This window comes from Pristiophorus japonicus, chromosome 3, assembly GCF_044704955.1.
Source record: "Pristiophorus japonicus isolate sPriJap1 chromosome 3, sPriJap1.hap1, whole genome shotgun sequence".
Lineage (NCBI taxonomy): Eukaryota > Metazoa > Chordata > Chondrichthyes > Pristiophoridae > Pristiophorus > Pristiophorus japonicus.
The window spans coordinates 328,210,639-328,233,133 of record NC_091979.1 but is presented as its reverse complement, the minus strand read 5'-3'; the positions used below and the strand labels follow the sequence as shown (position 1 = coordinate 328,233,133).

The 22,495-nt window shown below is 43.4% G+C and overlaps 6 non-coding genes across 6 annotated transcripts; all 6 read right to left on the bottom strand.

Moving 5' to 3' along the window:
* Positions 1–1,023: 1,023 nt before the first annotated feature.
* trnav-aac (transfer RNA valine (anticodon AAC)) lies at positions 1,024–1,096 on the bottom strand. The gene has a single exon. It is a non-coding gene; the product is annotated as a tRNA-Val (tRNA).
* A 2,673-nt stretch (positions 1,097–3,769) lies between these two features.
* Positions 3,770–3,842, bottom strand: trnav-cac (transfer RNA valine (anticodon CAC)). Its single transcript has one exon. It is a non-coding gene; the product is annotated as a tRNA-Val (tRNA).
* A 2,673-nt stretch (positions 3,843–6,515) lies between these two features.
* Positions 6,516–6,587, bottom strand: trnav-cac (transfer RNA valine (anticodon CAC)). Its single transcript has one exon. It is a non-coding gene; the product is annotated as a tRNA-Val (tRNA).
* A 2,673-nt stretch (positions 6,588–9,260) lies between these two features.
* trnav-cac (transfer RNA valine (anticodon CAC)) lies at positions 9,261–9,333 on the bottom strand. The gene has a single exon. It is a non-coding gene; the product is annotated as a tRNA-Val (tRNA).
* A 2,673-nt stretch (positions 9,334–12,006) lies between these two features.
* trnav-cac (transfer RNA valine (anticodon CAC)) lies at positions 12,007–12,079 on the bottom strand. The gene has a single exon. It is a non-coding gene; the product is annotated as a tRNA-Val (tRNA).
* A 2,671-nt stretch (positions 12,080–14,750) lies between these two features.
* trnav-cac (transfer RNA valine (anticodon CAC)) lies at positions 14,751–14,823 on the bottom strand. The gene has a single exon. It is a non-coding gene; the product is annotated as a tRNA-Val (tRNA).
* Between the last annotated feature and the right edge of the window lie 7,672 nt (positions 14,824–22,495).

Sequence of the window (22,495 nt, the reverse complement as noted above, 5' to 3'; positions counted from 1 at the left end):
TAGGATGGGTTTGTTTTCCTTGGAACAGAGGAGGCTGATGGGCGACAGTATTGAGGTGTATAAAAATAGGAGGAGCCTAGATATTGTTGTTTAAAAGGGTCGATTTCACATAGCGGAGTGGTCAACAACCAGGCTGCATAATTTAAAAGTAATTAGTGTAAGGGTTAAAGGGGATTTGAAGTGAACATTCTGCATGCAGATGTTTGTGGGGGTCTCAAACTCACTGCCTGAAAGTGTGGTGCAGGCAGAAACCCTCACCACATTTAACAAGTTCTTAGATGTGCACATGAAATGCAATAAGGTGCAGGGGAACACACCTAAAACTGGGCATTTGTTGGCCGGTGCAGATACGATGGGCTTAAATGACTCCTTCCATGCTGTAAACCTCTATGATTATATAATTATCGGTTAGGATTACTTTCATGATGCAAAACGTGGCAATCAGATAATTAATGGTGTTTCCAGTGAAGAAGTGTTCGTGCAAGCTGGGGCTCGAACTCAGGAAGCTGAGATGAAGCATCTTATGAGGCTGCTGTTCAGTGTACGGGGAGCGTTGTCTCGAACGGTGGCATTTTGCAGCCCAGTGAAGGGCGGTAAACCGCTGTTTGATGCTGCATTCTCCGCTTTCCGCCGGCAGCGGCTGATTGGAGAGTGTGGGAGCGGAAGTTAGGGCTTGTCCCACCCTCACTTATTCTGGAGCTGGGGAAGAGCGATTAGTCGATGGGTTTGTTTGTGGCTTTAATTTTCTGTTGTGAAGCTTGGTGGCGTGGCAGGATCCTTTAATAAAAGCTGACAGCTGACCTGAATGCACGGAATGTGCAGCTTTGAGATATGGTTTCTCCAGCGTCAGGGCTGGAAACGGGAGGGAGTGAGAGACACTGTGAAGAATTTGAGTGTGAACAGAACGGTAGAGAGAAATCAGCAAATGGACCAGCATCGTGAGACACTGCACTCTGTTAATATTGAACCACTAATATGAATGGTTTAATTTTATCTTATCATTAATTGAACACGTTTGCATTATGTTTCCGCCCGGTTTCGAACCGGGGACTTTTCGCGTGTTAGGCGAACGTGATAACCACTACACTACAGAAACGCTGTGGCAGTAACATTGTTGGGAACATAACCAGAGCTTTAACCTCAACAGCTGGACTACACTTCTGGAGCTTGTGTCACGAGAATAGAATAACGGTGCTATATTTAGCAAGGTTGTGAGTGTGGCAGGAATTGATCCCGTGTTTCTCTGCCTTTATACATAGGAATAGGAGTGGCCATTCCTCAGCAAGTGGTTAGAATCTGGAATACACTTCTCTAAAGGGCGGTGGAGTCAGACTCAATCTTATCTTTCAAAACGGAGTTGGATAAGTATCCGAATGAAAAAAATTGCACAGCTGTGGGTAAATGACAGGGGAGTGAGACTTGTTGAGAGTTGGCATGGGCTCGACGGGCTGCATCCATTCCCTTATTCTTTGATTCTATAAGTTAGTGGCACATTTAATAGTGCGCATGTCAGCAGAATTTTGAAAGGGACATGGATTCAGTCGACACAACGAGAGGCATCTGATTCAGAAGATTCGGGTGCACGAAAATTCGGGTTTAATGACTTTAAAAGCATCATTTTTCTTTTATGAAGATTCGGTCAGAGAAATGTTTGAAAAATAATTTTTTGCTGAAAAGGGCTCAGCACTTCATCTTCTTTTTGGCTGTTAGGGCCACACTTCTTTTCGATGGTATTCTTCCAGAATGTATATTTTCTTTGCTGTTTCACAATAACCAGTCCCTTGCACTACAGTCTATCTCACTGTTTCCAACGTCTCATGTACATGTTACCAGCAATGAACATTTTGAAGCAGACTTCTAAAGCACAGTGTCCAAAATGGTTTATGGATTCAGAGGTAAAGTGCAGAGCACAGATAAGTTATTCAATTAAGGACTCTCCTTCTGTTAACATTTCTTTAGTTGTGCAAATGAAGATCATCAGTCAATTAATGATGTTTTCCCATGAAGGCAGGAAAACATTTAATGATTATGCATTTTCTAAGTAAAAGCCCATGTAATTCAGGGCGCAGTGGCAAATTGGATCCAAATTTGGCTCACAGGCAGGAAGCAAAGGGTAATGTTTGATGGGTGTTTTTGTGGCTGGAAGGATGTTTCCAGTGGGGTTGCACAGTTTTCAGTGCCAGATCCATTGCTTTTTATGGTATTTATCCATGATCTAAACTTGAATATAAGTGTTATGATTACGAAGTTTTCAGGTGTTATTAAAATAGGCAGTGTGGTTGATAATGAAGAAGAAAGCTGGAGACTCCAGGAAGATATCCATCAACTGATAAGTGGGTAGAGCAGTGGCAAATTGAATTTAAACCAGAGATGTGAGAGATCGCGCATTTGTGGAGGTCTAACAAGGAAAGAGAATACACATCAACTGGTATGACATTGAGAAGTGCAGAGGAACAAAGGTAACTGGGATTGCTTGTCCACAGATCCCTGAAGGTAGCTGGCCAGTTGGAAAAGTTGGTTAAGAAGTCATATGGAATGGTTGCATTTATTGGCAGAAGCAAGGAACAGAACAGCAAGTGGGTTATGCTAGAACTGTATAAAATTCTGGTTAGGCCACAGCTGGAGTACTGCGTGCAGTTCTAGTCACCGCATTGAAGGAAGGACGTGAATACGCTGGAGAGGGTACAGAGGAGCTTTACGTAGTTGTTGCCGGCAGTGGAGCAACTTTGCTATGAGGACAGATTGGATAGGATGGGTTTGTTTTCCTTGGAACAGAGGAGGCTGATGGGCGACAGTATTGAGGTGTATAAAAATAGGAGGGGCCTAGATATTGTTGTTTAAAAGGGTCTATTTCACATAGCGGAGTGGTCAACAACCAGGCTGCATAATTTAAAAGTAATTAGTGTAAGGGTTAAAGGGGATTTGAAGTGAACATTCTGCATGCAGATGTTTGTGGGGGTCTCAAACTCACTGCCTGAAAGTGTGGTGCAGGCAGAAACCCTCACCACATTTAACAAGTTCTTAGATGTGCACATGAAATGCAATAAGGTGCAGGGGGACACACCTAAAACTGGGCATTTGTTGGCCGGTGCAGATACGATGGGCTTAAATGACTCCTTCCATGCTGTAAACCTCTATGATTATATAATTATCGGTTAGGATTACTTTCATAATGCAAAACGTGGCAATCAGATAATTAATGGTGTTTCCAGTGAAGAAGTGTTCGTGCAAGCTGGGGCTCGAACTCAGGAAGCTGAGATGAAGCATCTTATGAGGCTGCTGTTCGGTGTACGGGGGGCGTTGTCTCGAACGGTGGCATTTTGCAGCCCAGTGAAGGGCGGTAAACCGCTGTTTGATGCTGCATTCTCCGCTTTCCGCCGGCAGCGGCTGATTGGAGAGTGTGGGAGCGGAAGTTCGGGCTTGTCCCGCCCTCACTCATTCTGGAGCTGGGGAAGAGCGATTAGTCGATGGGTTTGTTTGTGGCTTTAATTTTCTGTTGTGAAGCTTGGTGGCGTGGCAGGATCCTTTAATAATCTCTCACAGCTGACCTGAATGCACGGAATGTGCAGCTTTGAGATATGGTTTCTCCAGCGTCAGGGCTGGAAACGGGAGGGAGTGAGAGACACTGTGAAGAATTTGAGTGTGAACAGAACTGCAGAGAGAAATCAGCAAATGGACCAGCATCGTGAGACACTGCACTCTGTTAATATTGAACCACGAATATGAATGATTTAATTTTAGCTAATCATTAATTAAAACGTTTGCATAATGTTTCCTCCCGGTTTCGAACCAGGGACCTTTCGCGTGTGAGGCGAACGTGATAACCACTACACTACGGAAATGCTGTGGCAGTAGCATTGTTGGGAACATAACCAGAGCTTTAACCTCAACAGCTGGACTACACTGATGGAGCTTGTGTCACGAGAATAGTATGACGGTGCTATATTTAGCAAGGTTGTGAGTGTGGCAGGAATTGATCCCGTGTTTCTCTGCCTTTATACAGAGGAACAGGAGTGGCCATTCCTCAGCAAGTGGTTAAAATCTGGAATACACTGCTCTAAAGGGCGGTGGAGTCAGACTCATTCTTATCTTTCAAAACGAGTTGGATAAGTATCCGAATGAAAAAAATTGCACAGCTGTGTGTAAATGACAGGGGAGTGAGACTTGTTGAGAGTTGGCATGGGCGCGACGGGCTGCAACCATTCCCTTATTCTTTGATTGTATAAGTTAGTGGCACATTTAATAGTGTGCATGTCAGCAGAATATCGAAAGGGACATGGATTCAGTCGGCACAACGAGAGGCATCTGATTCAGAAGATTTGTGTGCACGAAAATTCGGGTTTAATGACTTTAAAAGCATCATTTTTGTTTTGTGAAGATTCGGTCAGTGAAATGTTTGGGAAAAGAATTTTTTGCTTAAAAGGGCTCAGCACTTCATCTTCTTTTTGGCTGTTAGGGTCACACTTCTTTTCGATGGTATTCTTCCAGAATGTATATTTTCTTTGCTGTTTCACAATAACCAGTCCCTTGCACTACAGTCTATCTCACTGTTTCCAACGTCCCATGTACATGTTACCAGCAAGGAACATTTTGAAGCAGACTTCTAAAGCACACTGTCCAAAATGGTTTATGGATTCAGAGGTAAAGTGCAGAGCACAGATAAGTTATTCAATTAAGGACTCTCCTTCAGTTAACATTTCTTTAGTTGTGCAAATGAAGATCATCAGTCAATTAATGATGTTTTCCCATGAAGGCAGGATAACATTTAATGATTATGCTTTTTCTAAGTAAATGCCCATGTGATTCAGGGCGAAGTGGCATATTGGATCCAAATTTGGCTCAGAGGCAGTAAGCAAAGGGTAATGTTTGATGGGTGTTTTTGTGACTGGAAGGATTATTCCAGTGGGGTTCTGCAGTTTTCAGTGCCAGATCCATTGCTTTTTATGGTATTTATCAATGATCTAAACTTGAATATAGGTGTTATGATTACGAAGTTTTCAGGTGTTATTAAAATAGGCAGTGGGTTGATAATGAAGAAGAAAGCTGGAGACTCCAGGAAGATATCAATCAACAGATAAGAGGGTAGAGCAGTGGCAAATTGAATTTAATCCAGAGATGTTAGTGATAGCGCATTTGTGGAGGGCTAACAAGGAAAGGGAATATACATCAACTGGTATGACATTGAGAAGTGTAGAGGAACAAAGGAAACTGGGATTGCTTGTCCACAGATCCCTGAAGGTAGCTGGCCAGTTGGAAAAGTTGGTTAAGAAGTCATATGGAATGGTAGCATTTATTGGCAGAAGCAAGGAACAGAACAGCAAGTGGGTTATGCTAGAACTGTATAAAATTCTTGTTAGGCCACAGCTGGAGTACTGCGTGCAGTTCTAGTCACCGCATTGAAGGAAGGACGTGAATACGCTGGAGAGGGTACAGAGGAGATTTACGTAGTTGTTGCCGGGAGTGGAGCAACTTTGCTATGAGGACAGATTGGATAGGATGGGTTTGTTTTCCTTGGAACAGAGGAGGCTGATGGGCGACAGTATTGAGGTGTATAAAAATAGGAGGGGCCTAGATATTGTTGTTTAAAAGGGTCTATTTCACATAGCGGAGTGGTCAACAACCAGGCTGCATAATTTCAAAGTAATTAGTGTAAGGGTTAAAGGGGATTTGAAGTGAACATTCTGCATGCAGATGATTGTGGGGGTCTCAAACTCACTGCCTGAAAGTGTGGTGCAGGCAGAAACCCTCACCACATTTAACAAGTTCTTAGATGTGCACATGAAATGCAATAAGTTGCAGGGGGACACACCTAAAACTGGGCATTTGTTGGCCGGTGCAGATACGATGGGCTTAAATGACTCCTTCCATGCTGCAAACCTCTATGATTATATAATTATCGGTTAGGATTACTTTCATGATGCAAAACGTGGCAACCAGATAATTAATGGTGTTTCTAGTGAAGAAGTGTTCGTGCAAGCTGGGGCTCGAACTCAGGAAGCTGAGATGAAGCATCTTATGAGGCTGCTGTTCGGTGTACGGGGAGCGTTGTCTCGAACGGTGGCATTTTGCAGCCCACTGAAGGGCGGTAAACCGCTGTTTGATGCTGCATTCTCCGCTTTCCGCCGGCAGCGGCTGATTGGAGAGTGTGGGAGCGGAAGTTAGGGCTTGTCCCGCCCTCACTCATTCTGGAGCTGGGGAAGAGCGATTAGTCGATGGGTTTGTTTGTGGCTTTAATTTTCTGTTGTGAAGCTTGGTGGCGTGGCAGGATCCTTTAATAAAAGCTGACAGCTGACCTGAATGCACGGAATGTGCAGCTTTGAGATGTGGTTTCTCCAGCGTCAGGGCTGGAAACGGGAGGGAGTGAGAGACACTGTGAAGAATTTGAGTGTGAACAGAACGGCAGAGAGAAATCAGCAAATGGACCAGCATCGTGAGACACTGCACTCTGTTAATATTGAACCACTAATATGAATGATTTAATTTTATCTAATCATTAATTGAACACGTTTGCATAATGTTTCCGCCCGGTTTCGAACCGGGACCTTTCGCGTGTGAGGCGAACGTGATAACCACTACACTACGGAAACGCTGTGGCAGTAGCATTGTTGGGAACATAACCAGAGCTTTAACCTCAACAGCTGGACTACACTTATGGAGCTTGTGTCACGAGAATAGAATGACGGTGCGAAATTTAGCAAGGTTGTGAGTGTGGCAGGAATTGATCCCGTGTTTCTCTGCCTTTATACATCGGAACAGGAGTGGCCATTCCTCAGCAAGTGGTTAAAATCTGGAATACACTGCTCTAAAGGGCGGTGGAGTCACACTCATTCTTATCTTTCAAAACGAGTTGGATAAATATCCGAATGAAAAAAATTGCACAGCTGTGTGTAAATGACAGGGGAGTGAGACTTGTTGAGAGTTGGCATGGGCTCGACGGGCTGCAACCATTCCCTTATTCTTTGATTGTATAAGTTAATGGCACATTTAATAGTGTGCATGTCAGCAGAATATTGAAAGGCGACATGGATTCAGTCGGCACAACGAGAGGCATCTGATTCAGAAGATTTGGGTGCACGAAAATTCGGGTTTAATGACTTTAAAAGCATCATTTTTGTTTTGTGAAGATTCGGTCAGAAAAATGTTTGGGAAAAGAATTTTTTGCTGAAAAGGGCTCAGCACTTCATCTTCTTTTTGGCTGTTAGGGTCACACTTCTTTTCGATGGTATTCTTCCAGACTGTATATTTTCTTTGCTGTTTCACAATAACCAGTCCCTTGCACTACAGTCTATCTTACTGTTTCCAACGTCCCATGTACATGTTACCAGCAAGGAACATTTTGAAGCAGACTTCTAAAGCACACTGTCCAATATCGTTTATGGATTCAGAGGTAAAGTGCAGAGCACAGATAAGTTATTCAATTAAGGACTCTCCTTCAGTTAACATTTCTTTAGTTGTGCAAATGAAGATCATCAGTCAATTAATGATGTTTTCCCATGAAGGCAGGATAACATTTAATGATTATGCATTTTCTAAGTAAATGCCCATGTGATTCAGGGCGAAGTGGCAAATTGGATCCAAATTTGGCTCAGAGGCAGTAAGCAAAGGGTAATGTTTGATGGTTGTTTTTGTGACTGGAAGGATGATTCCAGTGGGGTTCCGCAGTTTTCAGTGCCAGATCCATTGCTTTTTATGGTATTTATCAATGATCTAAACTTGAATATAGGTGTTATGATTACGAAGTTTTCAGGTGTTATTAAAATAGGCAGTGGGTTGATAATGAAGAAGAAAGCTGGAGACTCCAGGAAGATATCAATCAACTGATAAGGGGGCAGAGCAGTGGCAAATGGAATTTAATCCAGAGATGTGAGAGATCGCGCATTTGTGGAGGGCGAACAAGGAAAGGGAATACACATCAACTGGTATGACATTGAGAAGTGTAGAGGATAAAGGTAACTGGGATTGCTTGTCCACAGATCCCCGAAGGTAGCTGGCCAGTTGGAAAAGTTGGTTAAGAAGTCATATGGAATGGTTGCATTTATTGGCAGAAGCAAGGAACAGAACAGCAAGTGGTTTATGCTAGAACTGTATAAAATTCTGGTTAGGCCAAAGCTGGAGTACTGCGTGCAGTTCTAGTCACCGCATTGAAGGAAGGACGTGATTACGCTGGAGAGGGTACAGAGGAGCTTTACGTAGTTGTTGCCAGCAGTGGAGCAACTTTGCTATGAGGACAGATTGGATAGGATGGGTTTGTTTTCCTTGGAACAGAGGAGGCTGATGGGCGACAGTATTGAGGTGTATAAAAATAGGAGGGGCCTAGATATTGTTGTTTAAAAGGGTCTATTTCACATAGCGGAGTGGTCAACAACCAGGCTGCATAATTTAAAAGTAATTAGTGTAAGGGTTAAAGGTGTTTTGAAGTGAACATTCTGCTTGCAGATGTTTGTGGGGGTCTCAAACTCACTGCCTGAAAGTGTGGTGCAGGCAGAAACCCTCACCACATTTAACAAGTTCTTAGATGTGCACATGAAATGCAATAAGGTGCAGGGGGACACACCTAAAACTGGGCATTTGTTGGCCGGTGCAGATACGATGGGCTTAAATGACTCCTTCCATGCTGTAAACCTCTATGATTATATAATTATCGGTTAGGATTACTTTCATGATGCAAAACGTGGCAATCAGATAATTAATGGTGTTTCCAGTGAAGAAGTGTTCGTGCAAGCTGGGGCTCGAACTCAGGAAGCTGAGATGAAGCATCTTATGAGGCTGCTGTTCGGTGTACGGGGAGCGTTGTCTGGAACGGTGGCATTTTGCAGCCCAGTGAAGGGCGGTAAACCGCTGTTTGATGCTGCATTCTCTGCTTTCCGCCGGCAGCGGCTGATTGGAGAGTGTGGGAGCGGAAGTTAGGGCTTGTCCCGCCCTCACTCATTCTGGAGCTGTGGAAGAGCGATTAGTCGATGGGTTTGTTTGTGGCTTTAATTTTCTGTTGTGAAGCTTGGTGGCGTGGCAGGATCCTTTAATAAAAGCTCACAGCTGACCTGAATGCACGGAATGTGCAGCTTTGAGATATGGTTTCTCCAGCGTCAGGGATGGAAACGGGAGGGAGTGAGAGACACTGTGAAGAATTTGAGTGTGAACAGAACTGCAGAGAGAAATCAGCAAATGGACCAGCATCGTGAGACTCTGCACTCTGTTAATATTGAACCACGAATATGAATGATTTAATTTTAGCTAATCATTAATTGAACACGTTTGCATAATGTTTCCGCCCGGTTTCGAGCCGGGGACATTTCGCGTGTGAGGCGAACGTGATAACCACTACACTACGGAAATGCTGTGGCAGCAGCATTGTTGGGAACATAACCAGAGCTTTAACCTCAACAGCTGGACTACACTTATGGAGCTTGTGTCACGAGAATAGAATGACGGTGCGAAATTTAGCAAGGTTGTGAGTGTGGCAGGAATTGATCCCGTGTTTCTCTGCCTTTATACAGAGGAACAGGAGTGGCCATTCCTCAGCAAGTGGTTAAAATCTGGAATACACTGCTCTCAAGGGCGGTGGAGTCAGACTCATTCTTATCTTTCAAAACGAGTTGGTTAAATATCCGAATGAAAAAACTTGCACAGCTGTGTGTAAATGACAGGGGAGTGAGACTTGTTGAGAGTTGGCATGGGCTCGACGGGCTGCAACCATTCCCTTATTCTTTGATTGTATAAGTTAGTGGCACATTTAATAGTGTGCATGTCAGCAGAATATCGAAAGGGACATGGATTCAGTCGGCACAACGAGAGGCATCTGATTCAGAAGATTTGGGTGCACGAAAATTCGGGTTTAATGACTTTAAAAGCATCATTTTTGTTTTGTGAAGATTCGGTCAGAAAAATGCTTGGGAAAATAATTTTTTGCTGAAAAGGGCTCAGCACTTCATCTTCTTTTTGGCTGTTAGGGTCACACTTCTTTTCGATGGTATTCTTCCAGAATGTATATTTTCTTTGCTGTTTCACAATAACCAGTCCCTTGCACTACAGTCTATCTCACTGTTTCCAACGTCCCATGTACATGTTACCTGCAAGGATCATTTTGAAGCAGACTTCTAAAGCACACTGTCCAAAATGGTTTAGGGATTCAGAGGTAAAGTGCAGAGCACAGATAAGTTATTCAATTAAGGACTCTCCTTCAGTTAACATTTCTTTAGTTGTGCAAATGAAGATCATCAGTCAATTAATGATGTTTTCCCATGAAGGCAGGATAACATTTAATGATTATGCATTTTCTAAGTAAATGCCCATGTGATTCAGGGCGAAGTGGCATATTGGATCCAAATTTGGCTCAGAGGCAGTAAGCAAAGGGTAATGTTTGATGGGTGTTTTTGTGACTGGAAGGATGATTCCAGTGGGGTTCTGCAGTTTTCAGTGCCAGATCCATTGCTTTTTATGGTATTTATCAATGATCTAAACTTGAATATAGGTGTTATGATTACGAAGTTTTCAGGTGTTATTAAAATAGGCAGTGGGTTGATAATGAAGAAGAAAGCTGGAGACTCCAGGAAGATATCAATCAACAGATAAGGGGGTAGAGCAGTGGCAAATGGAATTTATTCCAGAGATGTTAGTGATAGCGCATTTGTGGAGGGTTAACAAGGAAAGGGAATACACATCAACTGGTATGACATTGAGAAGTGTAGAGGAACAAAGGTAACTGGCATTGCTTGTCCACAGATCCCTGAAGGTAGCTGGCCAGTTGGAAAAGTTGGTTAAGAAGTCATATGGAATGGTAGCATTTATTGGCAGAAGCAAGGAACAGAACAGCAAGTGGGTTATGCTAGAACTGTATAAAATTCTGGTTAGGCCACAGCTGGAGTACTGCGTGCAGTTCTAGTCACCGCATTGAAGGAAGGACGTGAATACGCTGGAGAGGGTACAGAGGAGATTTACGTAGTTGTTGCCGGGAGTGGAGCAACTTTGCTATGAGGACAGATTGGATAGGATGGGTTTGTTTTCCTTGGAACAGAGGAGGCTGATGGGCGACAGTATTGAGGTGTATAAAAATAGGAGGAGCCTAGATATTGTTGTTTAAAAGGGTCGATTTCACATAGCGGAGTGGTCAACAACCAGGCTGCATAATTTAAAAGTAATTAGTGTAAGGGTTAAAGGGGATTTGAAGTGAACATTCTGCATGCAGATGTTTGTGGGGGTCTCAAACTCACTGCCTGAAAGTGTGGTGCAGGCAGAAACCCTCACCACATTTAACAAGTTCTTAGATGTGCACATGAAATGCAATAAGGTGCAGGGGAACACACCTAAAACTGGGCATTTGTTGGCCGGTGCAGATACGATGGGCTTAAATGACTCCTTCCATGCTGTAAACCTCTATGATTATATAATTATCGGTTAGGATTACTTTCATGATGCAAAACGTGGCAATCAGATAATTAATGGTGTTTCCAGTGAAGAAGTGTTCGTGCAAGCTGGGGCTCGAACTCAGGAAGCTGAGATGAAGCATCTTATGAGGCTGCTGTTCAGTGTACGGGGAGCGTTGTCTCGAACGGTGGCATTTTGCAGCCCAGTGAAGGGCGGTAAACCGCTGTTTGATGCTGCATTCTCCGCTTTCCGCCGGCAGCGGCTGATTGGAGAGTGTGGGAGCGGAAGTTAGGGCTTGTCCCACCCTCACTTATTCTGGAGCTGGGGAAGAGCGATTAGTCGATGGGTTTGTTTGTGGCTTTAATTTTCTGTTGTGAAGCTTGGTGGCGTGGCAGGATCCTTTAATAAAAGCTGACAGCTGACCTGAATGCACGGAATGTGCAGCTTTGAGATATGGTTTCTCCAGCGTCAGGGCTGGAAACGGGAGGGAGTGAGAGACACTGTGAAGAATTTGAGTGTGAACAGAACGGTAGAGAGAAATCAGCAAATGGACCAGCATCGTGAGACACTGCACTCTGTTAATATTGAACCACTAATATGAATGGTTTAATTTTATCTAATCATTAATTGAACACGTTTGCATAATGTTTCCGCCCGGTTTCGAACCGGGGACCTTTCGCATGTGAGGCGAATGTGATAACCACTACGCTACAGAAATGCTGTGGCAGTAGCATTGTTGGGAACATAACCAGAGCTTTAACCTCAACAGCTGGACTACACTTATGGAGCTTGTGTCACGAGAATAGAATGACGGTTCGAAATTTAGCATGGTTGTGAGAGTGGCAGGAATTGATCCCGTGTTTCTCTGCCTTTATACATAGGAACAGGAGTGGCCATTCCTCAGCAAGTGGTTAAAATCTGGAATACACTGCTCTAAAGGGCGGTGGAGTCAGACTCATTCTTATCTTTCAAAACGAGTTGGATGAGTATCCGAATGAAAAAAATTGCACAGCTGTGTGTAAATGACAGGGGAGTGAGACTTGTTGAGAGTTGGCATGGGCTCGACGGGCTGCAACCATTCCCTTATTCTTTGATTGTATAAGTTAGTGGCACATTTAATAGTGTGCATGTCAGCAGAATATTGAAAGGGACATGGATTCAGTCGGCACAACGCGAGGCATCTGATTCAGAAGATTTGGGTGCACGAAAATTCGGGTTTAATGACTTTAAAAGCATCATTTTTGTTTTGTGAAGATTCGGTCAGAAAAATGTTTGGGAAAATAATTTTTTGCTGAAAAGGGCTCAGCACTTCATCTTCTTTTTGGCTGTTAGGGTCACACTTCTTTTCGATGGTATTCTTCCAGACTGTATATTTTCTTTGCTGTTTCACAATAACCAGTCCCTTGCACTACAGTCTATCTCACTGTTTCCAACGTCCCATGTACATGTTACCAGCAAGGAACATTTTGAAGCAGACTTCTAAAGCACACTGTCCAATATGGTTTATGGATTCAGAGGTAAAGTGCAGAGCACAGATAAGTTATACAATTAAGGACTCTCCTTCAGTTAACATTTCTTTAGTTGTGCAAATGAAGATCATCAGTCAATTAATGATGTTTTCCCATGAAGGCAGGATAACATTTAATGATTATGCATTTTCTAAGTAAAAGCCCATGTGATTCAGGGCGAAGTGGCAAATTGGATCCAAATTTGGCTCAGAGGCAGGAAGCAAAGGGTAATGTTTGATGGGTGATTTTGTGACTGGAAGGATGTTTCCAGTGGGGTTCCACAGTTTTCAGTGCCAGATCCATTGCTTTTATGGTATTTATCAATGATCTAAACTTGATTATAGGTGTTATGATCACGAAGTTTTCAGGTGTTTTTAAAATAGGCAGTGGGTTGATAATGAAGAAGAAAGCTGGAGACTACAGGAAGATATCAATCAACTGATAAGGGGGTAGAGCAGTTGCAAATGGAATTTAATCCAGAGATGTGAGAGATCGCGCATTTGTGGAAGCTAACAAGGAAAGGGAATACACATCAACTGGTATGACATTGAGAAGTGTAGAGGAACAAAGGTAACTGGGATTGCTTGTCCACAGATCCCTGAAGGTAGCTGGCCAGTTGGAAAAGTTGGTTAAGAAGTCATATGGAATGGTTGCATTTATTGGCAGAAGCAAGGAACAGAACAGCAAGTGGTTTATGCTAGAACTGTATAAAATTCTGGTTAGGCCACAGCTGGAGTACTGCGTGCAGTTCTAGTCACCGCATTGAAGGAAGGACGTGAATACGCTGGAGAGGGTACAGAGGAGCTTTACGTAGTTGTTGCCGGCAGTGGAGCAACTTTGCTATGAGGACAGATTGGATAGGATGGGTTTGTTTTCCTTGGAACAGAGGAGGCTGATGGGCGACAGTATTGAGGTGTATAAAAATAGGAAGGGCCTAGATATTGTTGTTTAAAAGGGTCTATTTCACATAGCGGCGTGGTCAACAACCAGGCTGCATAATTTAAAAGTAATTAGTGTAAGGGTTAAAGGGCATTTGAAGTGAACATTCTGCATGCAGATGTTTGTGGGGGTCTCAAACTCACTGCCTGAAAGTGTGGTGCAGGCAGAAACCCTCACCACATTTAACAAGTTCTGAGATGTGCACATGAAATGCAATAAGGTGCAGGGGGACACACCTAAAACTGGGCATTTGTTGGCCGGTGCAGATACGATGGGCTTAAATGACTCCTTCCATGCTGTAAACATCTATGATTATATAATTATCGGTTAGGATTACTTTCATGATGCAACACGTGGCAATCAGATAATTAATGGTGTTTCCAGTGAAGAAGTGTTCGTGCAAGCTGGGGCTCGAACTCAGGAAGTTGAGATGAAGCATCTTATGAGGCTGCTGTTTGGTGTACGGGGAGCGTTTTCTCGGACGGTGGCATTTTGCAGCCCAGTGAAGGGTGGTAAACCGCTGTTTGATGTTGCATTCTCCGCTCTCCACCGGCAGCCACTGATTGGAGAGTGTGGGAGCGGAAGTTAGGGCTTGTCCCGCCCTCACTCACTCTGGAGCTGGGGAAGAGCGATTAGTTGATGGGTTTGTTTGTGGCTTTAATTTTCTGTTGTGAAGCGTGGTGGCGTGGCAGGATCCTTTAATAATCTGTCACAGCTGACCTGAATGCACGGAATGTGCAGCTTTGAGATATGGTTTCTCCAGCGTCAGGGCTGGAAACGGGAGGGAGTGAGAGACACTGTGCAGAAGTTGAGTGTGTACAGAACTGCAGAGAGAAATCAGCAAATGGAACAGCATCGTGAGACACTGCACTCTGTTATTATTGAACCACTAATATGAATGATTTAATTTTATCTAATCATAAATTGAACACGTTTGCATAATGTGTCCGCCCGGTTTCGAACCGGGGACCTTTCACGTGTGAGGCGAACGTGATAACCACTACACTACGGAAACGTTGTGGCAGTAACACCGTGGGGAACATAACCAGAGCTTTAACCTCAACAGCTGGACTACACTTTTGGAGCTTGTGTCACGATAATAGAATGACGGTGCTATATTTAGCAAGGTTGTGAGTGTGGCAGGAATTGATCGCGTGTTTCTCTGCCTTTATACATGGGAACAGGAGTGGCCATTCCTCAGCAAGTGGTTAGAATCTTGAATACACTGCTCTAAAGGGCGGTGGAGTCAGACTCAATCTTATCTTTCAAACCGAGTTGGATAAGTATCCTAATGAAAGAAATTGCACAGCTTTGGGTAAATGACAGGGGAGTGAGACTTGTTGAGAGTTGGCATGGGCTCGACGGGCTGCAACCATTCCCTTATTCTTTGATTCTATAAGTTGTGGCACATTTAATAGTGTGCATGTCAGCAGCATATTGAAAGGGACATGGATTCAGTCGGCACAACGAGAGGCATCTGATTCAGAAGATTCGGGTGCACGAAAATTCGGGTTTAATGACTTTAAAAGCATAATTTTTGTTTTGTGAAGATTCGGTCAGAGAAATGTTTGGGAAAAGCATTTTTTGCTGAAAAGGGCTCAGCCCTTCATCTTCTTTTTGGCTGTTAGGGCCACACTTCTTTTCGATGGTATTCTTCCAGATTGTATATTTTCTTTCCTGTTTCACAATAACCAGTCCCTTGCACTACAGTCTATCTCATTGTTTCCAACGTCCCATGTACATGTTACCAGCAAGGAACATTTTGAAACAGACTTCTAAAGCACAGTGTCCAAAATGGTTTATGGATTCAGAGGTAAAGTGCAGAGCACAGATAACTTATTCAATTAAGGACTCTCCTTCAGTTAACATTTCTTTAGTTGTGCAAATGATTATCATCAGTCAATTAATGATGTTTTCCCATGAAGGCAGGATAACATTTAATGATTATGCATTTTCTAAGTAAAAGCCCATGTGATTCAGGGCGAAGTGGCAAATTGGATCCAAATTTGGCTCAGAGGCAGGAAGCAAAGGCTAATGTTTGATGGGTGTTTTTGTGACTGGAAGGATGTTTCCAGTGGGGTTCCACAGTTTTCAGTGCCAGATCCATTGCTTTTTATGGTATTTATCAATGATCTAAACTTGAATATAGATGTTATGATTCCGAAGTTTTCAGGTGTTATTAAAATAGGCAGTGTGGTTGATAATGAAGAAGAAAGCTGGAGACTCCAGGAAGATAACAATCAACTGATAAGGTGGTAGAGCAGTGGAAAATGAGAGATCGCGCATTTGTGGAGGGCAAACAAGGAAAGGGAATACACATCAACTGGTATGACATTGAGAAGTGTAGAGGAACAAAGGTAACTGGGATTGCTTGTCCACAGATCCCTGAAGGTCGCTGACCAGTTGGAAAAGTTGATTAAGAATTCATATGGAATGGTTGCATTTATTGGCAGAAGCAAGGAACAGAACAGCAAGTGGGTTATGCTAGAACTGTATAAAATAGTGGTTAGGCCACAGCTGGAGTTCTGCGTGCAGTTCTGGTCACCGCATTGAAGGAAGAACGTGAATACGCTGGAGAGGGTACAGAGGAGATTTACGTAGATGTTGCCGGGAGTGGAGCAACTTTGCTATGACGACAGATTGGATAGGATGGGTTTGTTTTCCTTGGAACAGAGGAGGCTGATGGGCGACCGCATTGAGGTGTATAAAAGTAGGAGGGGCCTAGATATTGTTGATTAAAAGGGTCTATTTCACATAGTGGAGTGGTCAACAACCAGGCTGCATAACTTAAAAGTAATTAGTGTAAGGGTTAAAGGGGATTTGAAGTGAACATTCTGCATGCAGATGTTTGTGGGGGTCTCAAACTCACTGCCTAAAAGTGTGGTGCAGGCAGAAACCCTCACCACATTTAACCAGTTCTTAGATGTGCACATGAAATGCAATAAGGTGCAGGGGTACACACCTAAAACTGGGCATTTGTTGGCCGGTGCAGATACTATGGGCGTAAATGACTCTTTCCATGCTGTGAACCTCTATGATTATATAATTATCGGTTAGGATCACTTTCATGATGCAAAACGTGGCAATCAGATAATTAATGGTGTTTCCAGTGAAGAAGTGTTCGTGCAAGTTGGGGCTCGAACTCAGGAAGCTGAGATGAAGCATCTTATGAGGCTGCTGTTCGGAGCACGGGGAGCGTTGTCTGGAACGGTGGCATTTTGCAGCCCAGTGAAGGGCAGTAAACCGCTGTTTGATGCTGCATTCTCCGCTTTCCGCCGGCAGCGGCTGATTGGAGAGTGTGGGAGCGGAAGTTAGGGCTTGTCCCGCCCTCACTCACTCTGGAGCTGAGGAAGAGCGATTAGTCGATGGGTTTGTTTGTGGCTTTAATTTTCTGTTGTGAAGCGTGGTGGCGTGGCAGGATCCTTTAATAATCTCTCACAGCTGACCTGAATGCACGGAATGTGCAGCTTTGAGATATGGTTTCTCCAGCGTCAGGGCTGGAAACGGGAGGGAGTGAGAGACACTGTGTAGAATTTGAGTGTGAACAGAACTGCAGAGAGAAATCAGAAAATGGAACATCATCGTGAGACACTGCACTCTGTTAACATTGAACCACTAATATGAATGATTTAATTTTATCTTATCATTAATTGAACACGTTTGCATAATGTTCCCGCCCGGTTTCGGAATGGGGACTTTTCGCGTGTGAGGCGAACGTGATAACCACTACACTACGGAAAAGCTGTGGAAGTAACATTGTTGGGAACATAACCAGAGCTTTAACCTCAACAGCTGGACTACACTTCTGGAGCTTGTGTCACGAGAATCGAATGATGGTGCTATATTTAGCAAGGGTGTGAGTGTGGCAGGAATTGATCCCGTGTTTCTCTGCCTTTAAACATAGGAACAGGAGTGGCCATTCCTCAGCAAGTGGTTAGAATCTGGAATACACTGCTCCAAAGGGCGGTGGAGTCAGACTCAATCTTATCTTTCAAAACGGAGTTGGATAAGTATCCGAATGAAAAAAATTGCACAGCTGTGGGTAAATGACAGGGGCGTGAGATTTGTTGAGAGTTGGCATGGGCTCGACGGGCTGCATCCATTCCCTTATTCTTTGATTCTATAAGTTAGTTGCACATTTAATAGTGTGCATGTCAGCAGAATATTGAAAGGGACATGGATTCAGTCGGCACAACGAGAGGCATCTGATTCAGAAGATTAGGGTGCACGAAAATTCGGGTTTAATGACTTTAAAAGCATCATTTTTGTTTTGTGAAGATTCGGTCAGAGAAATGTTTGAAAAATAATTTTTTGCTGAAAAGGGCTCAGCACTTCATATTCTTTTTGGCTGTTAGGGCCACACTTCTTTTCGATGGTATTCTTCCAGAATGTATATTTTCTTTGCTGTTTCACAATAACCAGTCCCTTGCACTATAGTCTATCTCACTGTTTCTAACGTCTCATGTACATGTTACCAGCAATGAACATTTTGAAGCAGACTTCTAAAGCACAGTGTCCAAAATGGTTTATGGATTCAGAGGTAAAGTGCAGAGCACAGATAAGTTATTCAATTAAGGACTCTCCTTCAGTTATCATTTCTTTAGTTGTGCAAATGAAGATCATCAGTCAATTAATGATGTTTTCCCATGAAGGCAGGATAACATTTAATGATTATGCATTTTCTATGTAAAAGCCCATGTGATTCATGGCGAAGTGGCAAATTGGATCCAAATTTGGCTCAGAGGCAGGAAGCAAATGGTAATGTTTGATGGGTGTTTTTGTGACTGGAAGGATGTTTCCAGTGGGGTTCCACAGTTTTCAGTGCCAAAACCATTGCTTTTATGGTATTTATCAATGATCTAAACTTGAATATAGGTGTTATGATTACGAAGTTTTCAGGTGTTATTAAAATAGGCAGTGTGGTTGATAATGAAGAAGAAAGCTGGAGACTCCAGGAAGATATCAATCAACTGATAAGGGGGTAGAGCAGTGGCAAATTGAATTTAATCGAGAGATGTGAGAGATCGAGCATTTGTGGAGGGCTAACCAGGAAAGGGAATACACATCAAGTGGTATGATATTGAGAAGTGTAGAGGAACAAAGGTAACTGGGATTGCTTGTCCACAGATCCCTGAAGGAAGCTGGCCAGTTGGAAAAGTTGGTTAAGAAGTCATATGGAATGGTTGCATTTATTGGCAGAAGCAAGGAACAGAACAGCAAGTGGGTTGTGCTAGAACTGTATAAAATTCTGGTTAGGCCACAGCTGGAGTACTGCGTGCAGTTCTGGTCACCGCATTGAAGGAAGAACGTGAATACGCTGGAGAGGGTACAGAGGAGATTTACGTAGATGTTGCCGGGAGTGGAGCAACTTTGCTATGAGGACAGATTGAATAGGATGGGTTTGTTTTCCTTGGAACAGAGGAAGCTGATGGGCGACAGCATTGAGGTGTATAAAAATAGGAGGGGCCTAGATATTGTTGATTAAAAGGGTCTATTTCACATAGTGGAGTGGTCAACAATCAGGCTGCATAATTTAAAAGTAATTAGTGTAAGGGTTAAAGGGGATTTGAAGTGAACATTCTGCATGCAGATGTTTGTGGGGGTCTCAAACTCACTGCCTGAAAGTGTGGTGCAGGCAGAAACCCTCACCACATTTAACCAGTTCTTAGATGTGCACATGAAATGCAATAAGGTGCAGGTGTACACAACTAAAACTGGGCATTTGTTGGCCGGTGCAGATACGATGGGCTTAAATGACTCCTTCCATGCTGTAAACCTCTATGATTATATAACTATCGGTTAGGATTACTTTCATGATGCAAAACGTGGCAATCAGATAATTAATGGTGTTTCCAGTGAAGAAGTGTTCGTGCAAGCTGGGGCTCGAACTCAGGAAGCTGAGATGAAGCATCTTATGAGGCTGCTGTTCGGTGTACGGGGAGCGTTGTCTCGAATGGTGGCATTTTGCAACCCAGTGAAGGGCGGTAAACCGCTGTTTGATGCTGCATTCTCCGCTTTCCGCCGGCAGCGGCTGATTGGAGAGTGTGGGAGCGGAAGTTAGGACTTCTCCCGCCCTCACTCACTCTGGAGCTGGGGAAGAGCGATTAGTCGATGGGTTTGTTTCTGGCTTTAATTTTCTGTTGTGAAGCGTGGTGGCGTGGCAGGATCCTTTAATAATCTCTCACAGCTGACCTGAATGCACCGAATGTGCAGCTTTGAGATATGGTTTCTCCAGCGTCAGGGCTGGAAACGGGAGGGAGTGAGATACACTGTGTAGACAGAACTGTGGAGAGAAATCAGCAAATGGAACAGCACCGTGAGACACTGCACTCTGTTAACATTGAACCACTAATATGATTGATTTAATTTTATCTTATCATTAATTGAACACGTTTGCATAATGTTTCCGCCCGGTTTCGAACCGGGGACCTGTCGCGTGTTAGGCGAACGTGATAACCACAACACTACGTAAACGCTGTGGCAGTAACATCGTTGGGATCATAACCAGAGCGTTAACCTCAACAGCTGGACGACACTTCTGGAGCTTGTGTCAGGAGAAGAGAATAACGGTGCTAGATTTAGCAAGGTTGTGAGTGTGGCAGGAATTGATCCCGTGTTTCTCTGCCTTTATACATAGGAACAGGAGTGGCCATTCCTCAGCAAGTGGTTAGAATCTGGAATACACTTCTCTAAAGGGCGGTGGAGTCAGACTCAATCTTATCTTTCAAAACGGAGTTGTATAAGTATCCGACTGAAAGAAATTGCACAGCTGCGGGTAAATGACAGGGGAGTGAGACTTGTTGAGAGTTGGCATGGGCTCGACGGGCTGCATCCATTCCCTTATTCTTTGATTCTATAAGTTAGTGGCACATTTAATAGTGTGCATGTCAGCAGAATATTGAAAGGGACATGGATTCAGTTGGCACAATGAGAGGCATCTGATTCAGAAGATTTGGGTGCACGAAAATTCGGGTTTAATGACTTTAAAAGCATCATTTTTCTTTTGTGAAGATTCGGTCAGAGAAATGTTTGAAAAATAATTTTTTGCTGAAAAGGGCTCAGCACTTCATCTTCTTTTTGGCTGTTAGGGCCACACTTCCTTTCGATGGTATTCTTCCAGAATGTATATTTTCTTTGCTGTTTCACAATAACCAGTCCCTTGCACTACAGTCTATCTCACTGTTTCCAACGTCTCATATACATGTTACCAGCAATGAACATTTTGAAGCAGACTTCTAAAGCACAGTGTCCAAAATGGTTTATGGATTCAGAGGTAAAGTGCAGAGCACAGAGAAGTTATTCAATTAAGGACTCTCCTTCAGTTAACATTTCTTTAGTTGTGCAAATGAAGATCATCAGTCAGTTAATGATGTTTTCCCATGAAGGCAGGATAACATTTAATGATTATGCATTTTCTAATTAAAAGCCCATGTGATTCAGGGCGAAGTGGCAAATTGGATCCAAATTTGGCTCACAGGCAGGAAGCAAAGGGTAATGTTTGATGGGTGTTTTTGTGACTGGAAGGATGTTTCCAGTGGGCTTCCACAGTTTTCAGTGCCAGATCCATTGCTTTTTATGGTATTTATCAATGATCTCAACTTGAAGATAAGTGTTATGATTACGAAGTTTTCAGGTGTTATTAAAATAGGCAGTGTGGTTGATAATGAAGAAGAAAGCTGGAGACTCCAGGAAGATATCAATCAACTGATAAGGGGGTAGAGCAGTGGCAAATTGAATTTAAACCAGAGATGTGAGAGATCGCGCATTTGTGGAGGGCTAACAAGGAAAGGGAATTCACATCAACTGGTATGACATTGAGAAGTGTAGAGGAACAAAGGTAACTGGGATTGCTTGTCCACAGATCCCTGAAGGTAGCTGGCCAGTTGGAAAAGTTGGATAAGAAGTCATATGGAATGGTTGCATTTATTGGCAGAAGCAAGGAAGAGAACAGCAAGTGGGTTATGCTAGAACTGTATAAAATTCTGGTTAGGCCACAGCTGGAGTACTGCGTGCAGTTCTGTTCACCGCATTGATGGAAGAACGTGAATACGCTGGAGAGGGTACAGAGGAGATTTACGTAGATGTTGCCGGGAGTGGAGCAACTTTGCTATGAGGACAGATTGGATAGGATGGGTTTGTTTTCCTTGGATCAGAGGAGCCTGATGGGCGACAGCATTGAGGTGTATAAAAATAGGAGGGGCCTAGATATTGTTGAGTAAAAGGGTCTATTTCACATAGTGGAGTGGTCAACAACCAGGCTGCATAATTTAAAAGTAATTAGTGTAAGGGTTAAAGGGGATTTGAAGTGAACATTCTGCATGCAGATATTTGTGGGGGTCTCAAACTCACTGCCTGAAAGTGTGGTGCAGGCAGAAACCCTCACCACATTTAACCAGTTCTTAGATGTGCACATGAAATGCAATAAGGTGCAGGGGTGCACATCTAAAACTGGGCATTTGTTGGCCGGTGCAGATACGATGGGCGTAAATGACTCCTTCCATGCTGTAAACCTCTATGATGAAATAATTATCGGTTAGGATTACTTTCATGATGCAAAACGTGGCAATCAGATAATTAATGGTGTTTCCAGTGAAGAAGTGTTCGTGCAAGCTGGGGCTCGAAGTCAGGAAGCTGAGATGAAGCATCTTATGAGGCTGCTGTTCGGTGTACGGGGAGCGTTGTCTCGA